Below are 14,629 nucleotides of genomic sequence, written 5' to 3' on the forward strand. Positions count from 1 at the left end.
GCCCCACTCCACCACCACCCCAGCAGTAGACTGTTGTAGGAGCTTCTGAAAATGCAGCCTTGGAAGTCTAGGCATAGTTCATAGTTCATAGTTTAGTACTAGGCTAACTGCCCTTGTGGGCCATTTTAAGCCTAGCCAGTTACCCCAAGTGAGAATCAAACCTTGCACCTTGTGTCTGTGAGGTGAACACCTTAACCATTATGCCAACCCCCCCCCCTATGTAATCCCTTGAGCCCTGTCCCTGGTGGGACATCACTTTTGGGGTTTATTGTGGTTCCTGCTGGTAGCTCTGCCACGAGTGCAGACCTTTTCATCCACAGTAGAGTGCATGTTGAGGAGGTTGTTGAACTGATGGACAATACCTAGAATCCTGCATAAGTCACTTGGAAAGACTCCTTAAGCAGCTTGTAAAATCATGACCCTGTACTACAGTGGCATTACATCAATGCCAGGGCCTAGGGTAATGGTGTCCATTCTAAGGTCTAATCTCTCAGTGTGTCCCACATGGGCAGGAAGATATTGCTCCCTATACCCCCCTTTCCCAGATCCTGATGTTCCACTACCTTTTTTGTGCATGCGCCCACTCTTGTTGGTTGTCCAATCCTCCCAATCACCATTGTCTTCCCACTGTTTGTCTGATGCCTTATACTCTGTTTTGCCCCCTCTGCCTCAATGTGTCAACACCTCCCCTGTCAGTCTAGTCTGTCTGTTATATTTGTTTGTCTGTCCTTGCTACCTACCCTAACTCTCTGTCCTTCCTTCTACTTTTCTTACCATCTTTCCCAACTTACCTTCTCTTTATCTATATGAAATGGCTGCCTTTCCAAAAGAAAATGTTACCCTACATTCCCCACCAGCATTTTGTTCATTCCTTAGCATTTCTTTTTATGTGCTTACCTCTGCTTGTTCCCCTCTTTTTCACAATTCTCCTGTATTTCCCTTTCCACCATTTAATTTGGTCAAAAGTAGATGAAATCACTCTGTACTTGTCCATTAAAGCTGCTGAATGCATTTTCCATCTCACCTCCTCTGGGTCCATATGAGCAAACTGAGCCACAGTGAAGCACATACTCATCCAACAATCATAGAAGTTTCCTGTCATGTACCATGGATGTTACTTAGAGATATGGGCTCCCACTATAGTCCTTGCACTGACTTTTAGCAGGATATTTAATAAGCTGTTGGTGTCACACAGCTTTTACACACATTTAATTCATTGGCCTCATTGCTCATGATAGATAAACAACAGCTGATCTAGTACAACTGTACCTGCCATGTTTCTGATTCTCACCAATAATTTTGAAGAGTGCATTTAAGCATGTAAAATACATGCAATTGAGGCAGGTAGAGCTATCCAGCAATCAGATAGGCAGTCACGCAGGCCCGGTGTTAGTGTCCATAATGGACATGGAAAAATTCTGTGTATAGAAAGTAAAAATGACACCAAGAGCTGTAAATGTGGAGGTATAATGGCAAAAATAGTAGAGAGGATACAGATATGTGCAAATGTAACCACTGTGTGTCCAAAATCCTATGGAAAATAATATAAAATATATATTTTTTTAATATCCTGGGTATGTTAACATGGCACGCCGCAGTGTGCAAACATGCCATTATGGCAAAAAAAAATTAATAAATATTGTAAAACACAGAATTTCTGAGTATGTAACAGTAATGCATTAGAGGACCCTGTGTGGAGCATGTACAATGTAGGACTGCTGTGGGTGATAATGAGGGAGGGCCTGAATCCATGTCATTACCAGGTACTGTACACAGAGCTGTATGCAAATGAACTGGGGTTACTGAATAGCACAAATGGGTATCTGTGTCCACAGATCCATCTGTGTAGGCACAGAACCATGTTGGTGTCCACAGAACAGGTAGGTCACATCAAAAAGGGGTGTGTCCGCAAACTTTGAAGCTCATTGGAGCTCAGCAGTGCCTGTTTGCACTGCATGCCAGGAGAGGTGTGTCTGGTGACTGCTAAGCTTTGTTTACCTTAGGGGCATGTGTTTCAGTGGCTTTGAGCATATTTGAATGTGTTTGCGTGGTGTGCAGCCATGCTGAGCATGACCTGCCATGGGGCAGTATCTATAGACTGCTGAGCTTTGTTTATCTTTGTGGCATGGGTTTATTTGGCATTCCACAATGCTCAGCAAGGAAGGCAGTAACAAAAAAAAAAAATTGGCTGAGAAAGCCAATGAGATATTAATGACTCCTGAGCCCTGTTTCACTTAAACTAGGGCCATTAAACCCCTCAATGATGTACTTGGCAGGTCTAATGCATCATAGCTAGCCAATCACACAGAGTGCACCCACAGCTGTGCACTATAAAGTAGGCATACTCCATACAATCTGATTTTCCCCCATACTCTGCACCATTGGAGTACAGATGGGGAATTTTAACCTATAGAATGCTAGGGGCTAATGCAGGTCTGCTATATATGTATGTGCTAGATGCTGAGGTCAATGCAGCTGCTGCTGATACTGACCAAAGGCCTAGACTGAGAAGGAGAAGAGTGTTCAGACCCAGAATAACCTACCAGGAGCTACATGAGTTGGAGATTGTAGAGCACTACAGGGTGGACAGGGACATACTACAACAACTCAGTAAGCTGTACCGCTCTCAACTCAGAGACAGAGCCAACAGAGGGGAACCCATACCAGTGGAAACAAAGGTATGTATAGCCCTTAGGATGCTAGCTACAGATACTTTCTAAAGACCAACTGGGGACATTATGGGGTCTCACAGGCATCTGCTTTCAGCGTACTCCACCAGTTCCTGGATGCCATGCTACCACATGCCAGTGAGCACATTTATCTTCCTCACATCCCACAGGAGGGGGCCAGCAGTATGTGACTCTTCTACCATGTAGCACACTTCCTTGAGGTACTGGGTGCCATAGATTGCACTCATGTACACATCAAGGCACCACCCAGTCTAGAATCTATGTCAGCTGAAGGGGTATCCCTCCATCAACTGCCAGGTTGTTCGCAATACCCAGGACATTATCATGAATGTGTGTGCTGGCAGCCCTGGCAGTTATCATGACTCACATATCTGGCACACACCACAGCTGTACCATATGTTTGCTATGGGGACATCCCACATGGCCATTTACTTGAGGATGCTGGCTACACAACAGAACTATGGATGAGGACACCCATCATCAGAAATGCACACCCACCCACCAACGAATGCCATAATGAAGCACACACACAAACCAGGAAAATCACAGGGCATGTGTTTGGCCTGTTGAAGTCATGGTTCCAGTGCCTCAGTATATCTGGTTGAGCAGTACTCTCAAGCCACATGTGCACTGATGTTCACAGTATGTGCCATGCTACACAATATGATCCTGCAGAAACAGCTGCAGCAGGATCAGCAAAGGGAAGGGACACACAGCCTTTCACCAGTGCCTAGGTCACCACAACTGCACCCACAGCAGGGCTCTGAGAAGGAACCCCCTGAGGCTGTCCCTGTAGGCGAACATAGGCATGCCCAATATGCTCTGACCTTGGCCAAGAGACAATGCATAGCACATGCACTGAAAACATGGGGCCCTAGGAACTGACACCACACACAGACCCTCACCAGTGCCTAGGTCACCACAACTGCACCCACAGTGGGGCTCTGAGAAGGAACCCCCTGAGGCTGTCTCTGTAGGCGAACATAGGCATGCCCAATATGCTCTGACCTTGGCCAAGAGACAATGCATAGCACATGCACTGAAAACATAGGGCCCTAGGAACTGACACCATACTCCGACTTGCATATATATCAGTAAAATTGATGCCAGCCAGGACACATAATCTGTACCACACCATGTATTGGCTGTAGACTGCTGCATCAGACAGAGTCAGGTCTGTCAACTGTTGCATTCTCAAGTTAAGTTACTCTCCTGTACACCACTTGTAAGGGGTATTATTATATGGTAGCATATGTATGGACCTGCTGCATGTACGCAAGGGAAGATAGTGGGCTATACATAGTGTGATAATGGGCTACTTGCAGAGATGTATAGTGGGATACTGGGATACTTGTACAGATCTAACAGACACTTGGGACAGCAGGTACTCTGTTCACAAATATGTGCCCCATAACAGCCACTAGAACACATGGCTAGAAACTCCACGACAGTAGTCTAGGGAGATGCCAAACAGTGAGGTCACTGGACAGTGACATGACTGTCTATGCCAGCAGATAACAGGCTGGTTGTTCTCCACCCCAAACACATCAGTGTTACCATACAACTGCTGTAACAGTAAGTCTGCAATGATATACCAGCAGACCAGAAAATTCCCCTATCTTGTTGATAGTGTGAGGGAGGAAACTTCTCTGTCTGGCAAACAGTGTAGCTCAGTGGGCCAGGGACAGTAGCACATGTGATGGTGTTGATGGTTCAAATCTGGCAGCATCCAACATCTTTTTGCATATGAGGTACACATATGGTGGTAGTCCCACAGACTGCCAGAACCCCTCAATCTGTTACTGCAAGACAGTTGGACAAAGCCAGAGTGAATGGGGGCACAAAGGGCCATACCTACAGACAGACATTATACATGCCCTGAGTAACCTAGCAGGTGGCTAGTTTAGCAGCAGGCTGCAAAAGGTCAGATTAGCTGCAGAATATTAAGGCCAGCAGTTAAATGTATCAGAAGGTTCAACAAATTAGTGACCAATGTACAGTATAGTACCTGGAAAATGCAAATGTATGAGGAACACAGCAGAGATACGGGGCAAAATGCTGGACATTCTGCAAAAACATGTACAGGGAGAGGTATGCAGACTGTCACCCTGTGTGTCTTGTTTCACCATGTACCCCAGTCACATCATACCTGTCAACTTCTGACAGCAGAAAATCTGTTGAAATAAAGTGAATAAAAGCGGGACCAAGGCACACAACGTGGGACAGGTTTTAAATAATTGCTTCTACAAGAACTGAATGTGGATAGAAGAACAGGTCCTGCATTCACATGACCTCCTGCTGTGCATGGAGTCTGAAACTCACATTTCTCTCAGTATTAATTTACTTCAGTCTTGACTGATTTGCCACTAATTTGCCAGAAAACAACGTTATGTGAAACGGGCCAAAAATATGTGGCAAGAATCTGGACAGTCTGTGAAGCTCTCTAAAGTTCTGAATTTGAGTCACATATTAAGGTCACCAAACAGGTGGGGAATACCTTGGACAATATCAGGTAACTGCTGAACTGTGGTAATGGGTGCAGCAGTCAATGGCCTGCAGCACACAATAATACCGGTCACCTTGTAAGTACTGACAATCACACTGGGCATGCTCCTGCACTTAGCTAACTTGAGCCCAAGTGTGTTACCTCTACCGCCCAAAGACCTGCTATGTGGAAAGATGTCTGTACAGACATACAGCTACATATACATAACTGTCTCTCCCTATCCCCGTCATGCTTGATTAGTGTCTCTACCAGTATATTGCACACACACACACACACACACACACATATATATATATATATATATATATATATATATATACATATATATATATATATATATATATATATATATATATATATATAAAATAACAAGATGTGTATATAGCTATATAAAATATAATGATACATAGACTCCCCATATACATCTACATAACACATTTACATTACTGACACACACACACCTACATTTTTGATGGCAACCCTGTTATACACATTGAAATAGATATGGGCGGGGATGTACAGATGTTTCCACATACCCCTAAATGCTGGCGTTATCTGCACATACACAGCACAACAGCTGTCCTGTGACACCAGACCAAGGCCACAACAGTACATAATCCACTCACCCACAAACCCCAGCCTGTGGACTGTTACCCTGCAGACAGGCATAGGTATGCTGGTGGTACAATGCACAATGGGTGCAACGCAGTCCTTGGACAGGCCATATTGTCCCTGGCCATATGCCTGCCTATCAAACTACATACAGCCAGACTGGTAAGTGTGCACACATAGCAGGATATTACCAGGTATCCAACCCCTTTGACACTAGATACAATAACAGTACCAATCAGTATCACTCTGCAGGCCACACATGTCTAACAGAAGGCCACTTTGCATACTCCACAAGTACTGTGCCTGCATCAACATATGCAACAGTCATAACCTATGGTGCATGTGATAGGTACTGTCAGCTGCAATGTGTAATACTAGTTAGGTTCCAATCTCACATTCTCCAACTCTGTGCATGTGTGCTTATGTGTGTGTGTGTGTGTGTGTGTGTGTGTGTGTGTGTGTGTGTGTGTGTTTGCATGTGTGTGTGTGTGTGTGTGTGTGTGTGTGTGTGTGTGTGGTGTGTGTGTGTGTGTGTGTGTGTGTTAATATATCCCCTCACAGCACTAAGGACATGCTGATATGGGCAGTCTTTATGCAATGGTATGCATTTTATGGCCCTGTGACTGGCTGATGATGTCTAAATTCCCTCCTCTACGAGACCTGTGAATATCATCCACCTTAAGAGCACTGGCTGACTGTTTAAAAACAGATAAACTCAGTGATGCATGTGATAAGTACTGCGAGCAATAGTGTGCAATAGTAGATAGGCAGAGGTTCTAATTTCACAGCATTCAACTTGTTGATATGTGTGTAAGGAGATCCCCTGACGTTCGTAAAGACATGCCCATGTAGCCTACCTCTGTGCATTGGTTATGCATTTTATGGCCATGGGACTAGTTGCTGGCCCTAAATTGCCCTCCTGTACATTAGCATAATTGATGTTGACCACCAATTACAGTTGTATGTGCAGACTACTGAGGTGACATGTAACAAAGGTAGTAGAGTATTTCACAGGGTATGAAAGCATTATAAAGATGACTGCCCCCATTGTCCCAAACACAATGTTCTACACATATGCACCTAGGGAGCCATGCATATATACTGGTATTCCTTGTTGATGTCATATCTCTGCTATGCTGCCTTGCCATCCTGTGCTGACGTATTGCTGCCATGTGTTCATAGTTGCACCACTCAGACTTCTGAGACAAAAACATACACAGCTTCGTGACACACCTGTCATTCTTTAACACTATCATCAGTGTACCATCAGGCAACAAAGATACACAACATGTGATGTGTAGTCCTGACACATGCCAGCATACAGTACCTGTCATGGCCCACAATAACTGCAATGGCATAACACTACTGCACTACAGAAGCACATGTAAAGGTATTTAGTCACCCTGTGCATGAGACACATAAATGCAGGTCCCCGCATCGATGGCATGGATGGCAGGACTGTGACTCAGGTATCATCACATGCACAGGGTGTGGTGTGGGGTTGCTGGAGGCCTAGGCTGTGCCAAACAGTTGACAGCTTGTGTGTGAGTCAGGACGGGGTGCTGCTGCCATGGAACATGGAGAGGAGCTGTGTGTGTCTATAGGTGACCTGCATGTGACATTGGTGTTGGAGTGTGTGTACACATCCAAGCTCAGTGCTAACCCTACACATGTGTATGGCGGACAGCTGTGGACTATACAAGGTAGAGTGGACACTTCACTGTCTTCGGTCACAAACATGGAAACTGGCTTCACCATGAGTAGCATGGGCAGCACCATGCCCACGTTCAGATGCGGTGCTAGTACCTGATGGTGACTGCTGTTTGCTGGGCCTGTGTTCCCCATGGGACAATCCAGGACCACTTGACCATGACCTGCCATGTCATGGTGTGGACAGCACACCTCCCTTTGTAGTACTTGAGGTACTGCCACTATGGGAACGTGACTGTGCATGGCCACATGAACTCCCAGCAGATGGTGTTGCTGGCATACATCTACATGTCTGACACTCAACCCCAACCACATGTTCCAGCACAGACAATGTGTGCTCAAAGACAGACACTGTCTGAGCCCACCGTCTATCCACTATGCCAGTGAAATGTTCCATGGTGTCATCAATGCGGTGGAGGCAGCCACTGATGTCAGACTGTGCTGCATCCATAACCCTAAGCATCCATCTGGTGTTGCATTCAGCCCATGCCTGTGCCCCCATGACAACCTGAAACATTTGGCAAGTGACTCGCATTGTAATACCTGCAACAGGAAGTGGATGAGCAGCAGTCCTCCTTTGAGTACCCCTGTCAATCTGCCTGTGAGGGACCTCGCCAGCTGTCTGGCCATGACCAGTGTCTACACTCACTGACACCATAGTTCTCACCACTGTCCTGTACTATATCACCACCCTCTGACTGTCCAATATCTGTGGCCTCTGGTAACTGGGTATGTGTGGGCATACTTACTGTGTGTGGGGACAATGGGGGCAGAAGAGGGACGTCAACCACTGGGACAGATTCAGCCACCAGAAACCCCTCCTGTGCCTCACTATGGCTACCATCTGAGTCTGATGAGACACTGACATCAGGTTATGAGGGGGACAGACTCCAACAACCCTGTTAACCTGTGAGAAGCAAGTCAAAAGCACATTACCACCTGCACTATTATGTATGGTAATCCACACAGACTGATACAAATGTGGATCTACAACTGCATTACTTGTCCCACATCTTCTCAACTCTGATCCCATGCACAACACACACACACACTCACAACAACATACACAGACAACCCAGACCCTGTATATCATGCACGTCACCTACATTTGGGTAACACTACCAGTTCACTACACCTGTGGGGTATGCAATATGACAGTGTATGTGACAGAACTACACATAAAACCCAATATCTTGACAATGATATGCCAGTTGTAGTAGCACTGTATCAGGTATGTACCTTCTCCCTATTGTGTTCAAATGGGCATCTTGGAGCAATTGCCTCATGTATAGGAGGCTGTGTAGTTGCTCATAACTATAAGTGCAAATATGTTAATGTTTGTACAAATACATAGCTGTCATTCCCTAGGTGAAGCAATTTAGTTAACTGCTCTGAAATGGAGCATACAGTTATTCTACTCTAGCTAAGCACAAACAGTTGTGTAAAAGGCAAAATGGCAGCCCTTAACATTCATAGGGTATATCTGATTTGGCAAAACAACAGTATCACACTTACCAGGTACAGGACCACAAGCTCCAGCCACACCTAACGTACCTGTGAAAGGGTGAGGTATTGCCAGCAACAGCAAATATTGCAGTGTTACAGGGTCATATGTCTATATATCCACATGCACAGTAGCATTTTAATACTGGGTATATTGATGATATTCTGAGTATGTGTGCAGAACTGTGGGTAAAAGCCAAACCCCTGCCCTTCCAATGCAAAAAGACATGACATCCATGTACTGGTCTGCAGAGTATGTCACAATGACTGCTAATGTATTATACTGGTGAACACAGTCAGCTTAACTGGACACTCCTCTGATGTGGCTACTGTGGGACCCACCTCCAGGATGTATGGCATTATGTCTGGTTGTGAGCTGCAGGTCGATTCTAGGTTTGTCAGGAATTCCTCTGTGGCTGAGAGTGGTTGTTCTGTTGTAGGCCCTCCACCGGTGGCAGCACAATCCCTGGCAACAGCAGCTACCCTTTGACTTGCGGCATTTACCATGTCTGTGACCCGGTGTCGAACCTGCTCGTAGATCCTGTGCTGTTGGCCAATATCATTAACAGCGCTCACAAGGTCATTCCACAATGCTGCCCACTGTTCATGATTGTGGTGATCCCTTGACAGCAGGATGTGATGGTTGAGTCTGAGAGCATCCAGTATAGCGTCATTTTCTACAGATAAAAATGGAGGATGTTTCCGTTGGTACATCGTTCCTGCAAAACAACAAGAGGCAAACACATTATAAGACCAGATATGTGGATGTCCACTATGTACAGACCCTTCACAGACATAATGGCCTGCACTATCCACTGCTCCCTCACACGTCATACCCCATAGTTTGGTGACACACTATGTGTGGCTATCACCAAGATAGTAGCACTACTTGGTAATCTCCCTGTGTGCTGTGACAGATTCTGCTGTATGTCTCTACAGCCATCACTGCAGTGTACTCTGGTGTGTCCCCTACGGGCAAATCCCCACTAATATGTGACATGGTTACTGTCGGACAACTAGCAGTGTGTTATTCCAACAACTATATGGGGACACTCCAGCCACACCAGTGTGCCACAGAGATAGACAGAAATGCAAACCTGCTGTCGTATATGTTCCCTGTAGGCATCATACCCTCAAATATGCAGATATTTGCAGAATATCACCATGTTTGCCTCATAGTTGTAGTCCTTCTTGCACAAACTTGTGCATGTCTGATAACTGGTTGTCCACTGATTGTTGGTTGCTGTCAGAAAACTGACACAGAATCTGACTGTCACCTGTCAGACCCCTCAGACAACATTTATGCTACAGTAATATCTGTTACTCTAACAACATTTGTACTTTGTATGGCCAATATGTGCACTCTGTCACTGAGTTTGGGCCTTTGCCCCCCCTATTGCATATGGCTTTGTCCTATTTCTTACTGTAGGAGGTTGATAGGTATGTTAGGCATAGCTCTCAGGCAGACAAGGACAAATGTCCACGAAACAGGGACTTAGCCCGAGTACATCAGGGACATTCTGGGACACTTTTACAATGTTAGTACTGTTTATGTGTGACACTGACAGACTGAGAGGAGGTGAATTACAGTACATAATTTGATGTTACAGAATGTACACCCTTAGTTATTATCACTGTATGTCTTATATGTAATCCACTATCTTTACTACAACAGCTGACCATTGTAGGAAGGATTGATGAAACAGACAACTGGTGCCAGAGCCATGGCCTCAAGCTAAATGCCAAAAAGTGTATAGTCATCCCCTTTGGCAAAAACAAAGTGCCCACAAATTACCACATAGGTGGTAATCCATTAAGTACAGAAGAAGAAATTAGGGACCTGGGGACCCAAGTTGATAGCAATCTCTCATTTGACAACCACATGGCCAAAGTGGCTAGAAAAACATTTTATATAGCCCACCTAATCATGAAGGGATTCACATCTAGATCAGGGGAGGTCATCGTGCCTCTTTACTCATCCCTCATCAGGCCCATAATTGAGTACAATGCCCCTTTTGGGATGTACCTTACCAGACACCTGCAGCAACTGGAAAGACCCCAAAAGTACCTCACCAAGAGGATCAAAGGGCTCAAACAGATGCCATATGCTGCCCAGTTAAAGAAACTCCAGCTCTACTCAGTGGCATACCGCCTGTTCAGAGGCGATCTGTGCCTGATGTATAAAGCCATGTCCAACCCGGAATTAATGGACATGCTGCACCTCAGAAAATCCAAATCCCATCGAGCCGTGCTCGAGACTTGAACCTCAGCACTGAAATAAATAGGACATGCTGGAGGGACAGATTCATAACCCAGAGGCTCCCTTCACTCTGGAATAAAATCCCAGTCCAGGTTAGGCAGAGTCCCTCATTGACTCTCTTCAAGAGGAATCTTGATGAGTGGATGGGAGATCGTAGGTTTACCCCGGGTATCACTTCTGTGTCACTGTTAGACAGAGGCACAGTATACTAACCTCGAAAAAGGGCATAGCAAAATAAATTTAGAATGGGTGGCAAAAGCCAAACACATTCTGGCTAGGCTTATAAATGCCCTAGGGCAGATAGCCTAGTATGAACCTATGAACCTATGAACCTATGACAGGAATAGAGCAGAGATGTGATTCAAAGCAGGGACAATTGAGAGGCATGCCTGTAAGTGCTGGACAGCGGAGTATCACTGACATGTCATTATCATAGATCTAAAACAAGCCTAGTGTTTTAATCCCTGTTCCTCATATCTCCATCCTCCCATCTGCATCCCTTTTTATGGGGGAATGTAGTACATACCTGGTAGAGTGGTGTATTCCTTTTATTGAAGCATCCCTCTGCAAATGCTTTGCACATACTCTGTGTGAGTAAAACCACATACAGACCTGTTCCCCACAAGCAGTTGCTCGTGTTTTGTAGGTAATGCTCATTAACAGGTAATTGCCTCTGCACCAATTTGTGGCTCAGAATTGTGAATTGCATCCAAAACAGCTGAATTGCACTATCATTAGACAATGACATGGCACCACTGTGCAATATATAAGGCCTTCATATAGGCCTTGGCCCCTTTCTTAATTGTTGAGATGGACATTACTGAGGTGTGGAGACTACAACATTGCAGAGGATAAGTACAAATACTGCTTACTGTAGAGATGTATGAAGTATGTCCACAGGTTTGCCTCATATGTTTGGTCAGTGTCCCATGACAGTGTGGTCATCTGGCAGGTCACTGGCAAACATTGTGGGTTGAGGTCAGAAGGGGGAGAGAGACATCTGAGTGTTACACTTCATAACTATTAGAATATGCATGGTAATGCAGTAGCTGCTGTTCTATCAACATACTATCCTTGTAGGGGCAAACTGTGAAACATGTACCTATCTCAGGGCATTTGCCCCCCCCCTTTAAATATTGTTCTGTCTGTATCCCTTGTTATAGGGGATTGGGAGGTATGGTCGGTCTGTTGCAGCTACCTTAATATACAGTCATGTATGCTCAAGGCTGCTGCAACCTAGTACACACTGGGGGAGTGAACACTTTGGAGGCCTGCAAGCTGTACATGTAACTGTGGCAGCAGTGGCAGCCCTGCCATTACAGCAGAGCAAGGATAAGGGTGCTCATTATTGTCCAATCGAGGCACATGCTTGAGGTACATCTGTTAAGCAACAGTGCCAGTAGCAGAGTAGTAGGTGAAAAATAGTTAGGCTATATGAATATGTGCATTGTGTCCCTACCTGTGGGCCTGTGACTTGCAAAACTGGATAGCTGATAATTCGGTAGCAGTAATCTATGGGGATTAAAATTGCATGAGTCAGTTATTACTTGCTGTGTTCACAACAATGTTATTGAAGTGAAACACACTGGATTCAAACCTGGGACTGTGTGTGGCAAAAAGTATGCATGCAAGGCATTTAACAGCCTGAGCTACTGAGTCAGTGCTGCAGCAGATGTATTTGCCAGATATATATGCTGGCATACAGGCTGTGACACACATTGTCTGCATCCATCAGCATGTGCATGGCTTTCAATGGCAGTTGTTCTGCAGCAGAATCCCATATGAACAAATGTACTCTGCCACTGACACATTAACAGGTGTGCTTGAACATGTTGCAGGTAAAAGGGAACATTTACCTGCTATCCCAGGCCTCATGTCCTGTCATAGGTTCATAGGTTCTTAGGTAGGTACTAGGCTATCGGCCCTGGGGCCTATACAAGCCCAGCCAAAAAGGTACCCTGGCTTTTGCCACCCAAGAAAATTATTTTCCTGTGCCACTGTCGAGAGGAGCCACAGAGGTGGTCCCCGGGGTGAATTTGCTATTTCCCATCCAATCATCATGATTTTTCTTGAAGAGTGCTAATGAGCTTTGTTTGATATAGATAGGTAGTTTATTCCAGAGTATGGGAAGTCTCTGGGACATTTATCTATCCCTCCAGCATGCTCTGTTTATTGTGGTGACAAGGTTTAGGTCCCTAGAGTGTGTAGCTCGGAGGGATTGGGATTTCTTTAAGTGGAGCATGTCCAACAGCTCTGGGTTTGACATAGCTTTGTATGTTAGGCAGAGATCACCTCTGAGTAGGCGATATGCAACGGAGTAAAGCTGGAGTTTTTTGAGACGGTCTGTGTAGGGCATCTGTTTGAGGCCGGTAATCCTCTTTGTGAGGTATTTCTGTGGCCTTTCCAGTTATTGTAGATGTCTTTGTCTTGTGAGGTACATACCAAAAGAGGCAATGTACTCTATAATGGGTCTAATGAGTGATGAATAGAGGGGAACAATTACTTCTTTTTTTCTGGATGAGAAACCTTTTGCGATGAGGTGTGCCACATAGAAGGATTTCCTGACTACTGTGGCAATGTGATTAACAAAGGACAGACTACTGTCCACCCGTGTCCCAAGGTCTCTTATCACACTTTCGGTGTTAAGTATACTACCGCCTATGTTGTAGTTCATGGGTACAGAGTTTTTACCAAAGGGGATGACAATGCACTTTTTGGCATTGAGCTTGAGGCCATGGCTTTGACACCAGGCATCTGTCTCAGTGAGGACCTTTTGTAGGATGTCCACATCGTTAGGAGTTTCGATTATGGCTCCTAGTTTGCAGTCATCTGTGAACTTCTTTAGCCAAAGACCTTCTGTGTTAGCCTGTACTTCAGAGAAGTAGATACCAAACAGGAGAGGACTCAGGACTGATCCCTGTGGTGCTCCACTTGTCACTGGTCTGAAGTCGGATTTGGAGTCTGCTACTTTCACAGTGTGGGTTCTGTCAGTGAGCCAGTTGGCAACCCATCTTGTGACATAGGGATTTATACCTAGTTTAGTGAGTTTACCTATAATTCCAGAGTGGGGGATGGTGTCAAAACCTTGGCAAGATCTAGATAGGCTGTGTGAACCACCTTACCCTTGTCTATGGCTTTGGTGACTGCTTCAAAGAAGTCTATCAGGTTTAGGAGACATGATCTGCCTTTTACAAACCTGAACTGGGTGGGATCCAGAGTTTGGAGATTACCAATGTCTTTGTTTATAAGTTCCATGATGATATGTTCCATGGCCTTGCAGACCAGGCTCGTCAGGCTAATGGGGCGGTAGTTCCCGGGGTCCATGGTGGCTCCCCCCTTGTGGAGTGG

Source organism: Protopterus annectens, chromosome 1.part1 (genome assembly GCF_019279795.1).
Source record: "Protopterus annectens isolate FY-2018-M chromosome 1.part1, PAN1.0, whole genome shotgun sequence".
Taxonomy (NCBI): domain Eukaryota; kingdom Metazoa; phylum Chordata; order Ceratodontiformes; family Protopteridae; genus Protopterus; species Protopterus annectens.